This window comes from Vulpes vulpes, chromosome 8, assembly GCF_048418805.1.
Source record: "Vulpes vulpes isolate BD-2025 chromosome 8, VulVul3, whole genome shotgun sequence".
Taxonomy (NCBI): Eukaryota; Metazoa; Chordata; class Mammalia; order Carnivora; family Canidae; genus Vulpes; species Vulpes vulpes.
The window spans coordinates 54,682,962-54,687,871 of record NC_132787.1 but is presented as its reverse complement, the minus strand read 5'-3'; the positions used below and the strand labels follow the sequence as shown (position 1 = coordinate 54,687,871).

The 4,910-nt window shown below is 41.5% G+C and overlaps 1 pseudogene; it reads right to left on the bottom strand.

Moving 5' to 3' along the window:
- Positions 1 to 288: 288 nt before the first annotated feature.
- Positions 289 to 655, bottom strand: LOC140599967 (histone H2B type 2-K1-like; annotated as a pseudogene).
- Between the last annotated feature and the right edge of the window lie 4,255 nt (positions 656 to 4,910).

Here is a 4,910-nt window from a genome sequence, read left to right as displayed (position 1 = left end):
GGTTGTGAGACTGAGCCTCTTGTGGGACTCCATGCTCAGCACAGAGTCTAAGATCCTCTCTCTCTCTCTCTCTGCCCCCCCCCCCCACTCGCACGTGCTCAGCAAATAAATAAATAAATAGATTCCTGAAAAAATATTAAAACATAAAAGAAACTGATTTAAGTCTTAGTTGTGACCAACTGATGGCAATTTGTACCTGCCAAACTTAACCCCAATTGTTCCCTTGCAATTTTTTTTTTTTTTTTGGCGGGGGGAGCAGCTCACTCTCTATTAATGGAAGGCCCTGGGTCACTTGGAGCTGGTGTACTTGGTGACATCCTTGGTGCCCTCAGATACAGCATGCTTGGCCAGCTCTCCAGGCAGCAGCAGACGCACCACTGTCTGGACCTCCGGATGTCAGTGTGGTCCGGCCCGAGTACTGGGCCAGCCGGGCAGCCTCGCCAGCCAGCCGTTCAAACACATCGTTCACAAATGAGTTCATGATGCTCATGGCCTTGGAAAAGATGCCGATGTCCGGGTGCACCTGCTTTAGCACCTTGTAGATATACATCGAGTAGGTTTCCTTGCTCTGGCTGTGCTTTTTGGACTTCTTATCGCCAGAACCACGGCCCCTGCGGCCCCCGGACTGCAGCTGCTGCCCATGCTCAGCGCCCATCCTCCTGCTGCCTACTGTGTAGGCAGTGAGGATTATTGGGCTGGGCATGCTGAGGCAGGTAGTAAGACCTATAAAAGTAAGGACTGAAGAGCATATCTATTTGTATGCCTTTTGTTTGGCCATTTACATCAACACGGAGAGCATTTATTTGCATACTTGAGAATTAAAGTACTTTGATTCTCAAGCTGGTTTTTCTTGATTGTTTTCACATATATTTTTTTCATTTTGACACTACTTTTTCTTTCACCTTTCTCAAAACTCAGCTTTCCCCAATAGTAGAGTTGGGACTGAATATTACAAAAGTCTGCTTGCTAAAGATGCCTTTAAAAAAAAAGAAAAGATGCTAAGGAACTTCCAAACAAAAGTTTAAGAAATTCTGCTGTAGCCAGTACAGTTGCTTGTGGGATTTATGTAGATATGTTTGTTTTTGTCATTTTGGCTACAATAACAATATAGCCTTGCTTGGATTATATACAGAGCAGTGTATTTATTTTCATCAGTTAGGTAAACAGTGTAGTGTAAAATGGACATTAACTGAAGAAGGATAGAGATTTGTATGAAACCGCAGCAGAGACAAACTACTGCTGTCACATACAGCAATGGTCTGTCGGGTGAGCAGGGGGCGGGTAGAAAACACTGTACAGAGAGACAGGAGATTTGGTTTCTAAACCAGCTTGCCAGTCTGCAGCTGTAAGACTTCAGGTTACTTAGGCACCATGTGCTTCAGTTTCCTATGGTTGGAAAATAGGAATGATATCTGCCTCACCTACTTCATGTGGACTTTATCGTGAAGATAAAGGAGGTAAAAATGCAATAATGGTCATGAAGTTTTTCTGAACCATAAAGTGACCTGTAAGTCCCACACTATATCACTATTATCATTACTATTCTAACTGTTCAAGGGAATCACTGGTGTTCAGTGCAATTCTGTTTGTTTTTCTGGAAACTAACGACCTCGTTCTGTAATAATTTTAGGACTGATAGGGCGGTTTTCTGGTCTGGTTTTGTTGCAGAAGAATTTAGAAACCTTTAGCACAGTCCATTTCTCAGGCTATGATTTCATGTTCCCAGAAGAGGGCAGCAAAACTCCAATCTGAAGACTGCGACTTCCTCAAAGAGTCTAACAGTTTCCCTGAGGGGAAAACAGCTATACTGTACGAGAAGAGCCTTTAAAAAATGATGGTCTTTAAGTGACAGACAAGACAAATCTCATTGTTATAAATAAATACCATAACAGAAATTCACTCATTTAAAATAACTTTTTGCCTTTTCTCTTGCCTCTGAAAAAATAATTTGGGCAATTTCTTTAATCTCATTTTTAAATTAATTAATTTATTTATTTATTTATTTATTTATTCATGAGAGACACAGAAAGAGAGAGAGGCAGAGACAGGCAGAGGGAGAAGCAGGCTCCATGCAGGGAGCCCAATCCCGGATCTCCAGGATCACGCCCTGGGCTGAAGGCGGTGCTAAACCGCTAAGCCACCCCGGCTGCCCTTTAATCTCGTTTTAATGATTTGACTTGCAAGACCAGAAACCTCTAGCTGTGTTTTTCCAGTTAACCCCAGATTTTTAGATCCCACATAGCACCAGTTTCTAAACAATTAAACAAGAGGAAAGTAAGTTGTTCTAGGCCCAATTCTTTCCATTTTAGAGGCCTGGCTAAGTCCAAAGAATGATTTCCAACAGTGTCTAAATATGTCTGTCATAACATGTGTCTGTGTCACTCAGAGCAAATGTCATCTGTATCTAATATTTCTTGTTCTTTCATTATTAAAATTTGTTTAAAAATATCTTTGTGCTTTTATACTTTGTGACAGCATCAGCAGTTAATATTTAAACTGTTCCTTTTAAAAACAAAAAAAATTTTTTTGAGAGAGAACAAACACAAGCGGGCGGAGGGACAGAGGGAGAGGGAGAGGATCTCAAGCAGGCTCCACGCTCAGCACAAAACCTGACATGGGACTGGATCCCAGAACCCTGAGACCATGACCTGAGCTGAAACCAAGAGTCAGATGCTTACCCAACTAAACCACCCAAGCACCCCTGAACTGTTCTCAAATAGCATGGTAAGGTGCCTTCCTACATGTTTTCATGTATGTTGATAGCCACTATGCCCATCTATTTTCTCATTTGTGATTAGAGTTGCTGTTCTCTTCTTGAAAAGTGCAGGCAGAGGCCCCTTGTGGCAAGAGAGTCCTGGGGTGCATATTTTCTCTCCCCTAATAAGTGGTGGTACAAAAGCCAACTCTGAATCTGATCCTTTTTCTTTTTCTTTTTCTTTTTTCTTTTTCTTTCTTTTATTGGAGTCCAATTTGCCAACATATAGCATATCACCCAGTGCTCATCCCGTTAAGTGCCCCCTCAGTGCACGTCACCCAGTCTGATCCTTTTTCTATGTGCTTTTCTATAATTAGAGAGGAGTAGAAAGGCTTTCAGTGGTACAGTTTTTCAATCCCTTCTGCTTTTCTCAGCTCATTTCTGGCTCTGCTCTTTTGGGGGAAAAAAAAAAAACTAATCTGTTTCTCACTCCACTCCCTCTACCACCACCCTCAAGTCAGAGTCCTCCTCCCATCCCAGCTAAACCTCTTCCTGTTCTTAAGAATTGCATCACATTCTTGGCTTAATGTAGACCAACACCCCCACACTGGCACCAGAGAGTGTACAGGCCTTCTTTATTGGTTGAAAGTCCTTGTCTGGTGAGCATGGAATAAGTTACCCACTTCCTGACTTCCAGCCCTGGCTGAATTTGCTTCTGGAAAAGAACATCTTCCTTGGATTTTTGTTTGCTTGTTTATAAATACCCTTTACTTCAGCCCTATCCTGGAATGAGCAAGATTTTACCACATAGATAAAGTGTCGAAGGGCATTTGAGGGAGAGGGAATAGTCTGCACACCTTGCTGTTTCTAATTCTTCGCTTGCTCCACTCTTGTAAACCCAGACTAATCTGGCATTGACTCTCACACTATGGAAGGGGCTTTCTTTAAGGACGGTAACACCCCCCATGACTAAATTTTGTGGGTATATCAGTCTTCCTCTTACCTGACAATGAGCAGAAACTGACACCATTAACCTCCTTGATAGACCCACTACCTTCCTGTGGATTCCACACACTATTATTTTTTTCTTACCTTCCTCATGGATCTTAGGCATCCTTTGAAAGCTCTTCTTTCATAGAGAAAGAAGACTCCTTAGGTGTCGATGTTCCTCAGGATCCTGTCCTATGTCAGCCTGTCTTCCCCCTCTATACGTTTTCTGAGAAATCTCTCTTCCGCAGCTTTATGAATTTTTTTAAGCCAGTGACTTCCAAATATCTACCTCTCCTGAACTCCAGACTAATATAACAACTGTCTTCTAGAACTGCTCCGGTTGGATATTCCTGAAGCCATATTAATCAACTCACTTCTTTAGACTATTCCTCTTCTACTCTTCCTTTTCCTAACATATGCCACAACATCCACCCTATTGCTCTAGACAGAAACCCAGGATTCATCTTTGACTTCTGTGCACAGTCTCTCTTTTCGATCAATAACCAAGTCTAGTAAAATCTTTTTCTTTGAAAACACCCGCTTATTCTTCTTCTCCCCTGGCCTAAGCAATGACCTCTGGGCTTTTGCAAGTCTTTACTAGTTTCCTGCCTCTAGTTTTTCTCCCCTGGGTCATTTTCCACCAGCTACCAGAAAGTTTTGTTTTGTTTTGTTTTAATAAATGCAATTCTGATGAATTCACCTTCTGCATTTAAAATCATTTCATTGCTTCCCTGTATTCTTGGGCTAGAGTCCGAATGTCTTAGCATGGCTCATAAACACTCTGCAATCAGCAACCTGCCTACCATTGTCTGCACCTCACACATACTGGATTCCTGTGTTGCAAACACATCCTGCTTTCTCTTGTTTCTAGGGCTTCACAAATGCTGGTTCCTTCGCATGGAGCAAACACTCTATCGTAGGACCTCAAACATGTCTGGTCTAAAGTCTACCTCCAGATTGCCATTTGTCTTACTCCTGAATCAGAACTGAATTTGAATACTTAGTTTTTAATTAATTCTTGAATTAAAGCCAAAGTGAACCTTAGCTCACCCTATTTCTTATTTCTTTGCAAAAGACTTCTGAAGGTATGTTCAAATGAAAATATATTTGAGCTAATTAATTTAGATCAGCATTGACTCTTAACATAGCCGAATATGAGCTGGAACATATTTTTTAAATTACTGGAATGTTTTCTGGACGATTATTCATCATGACATCCTATCTT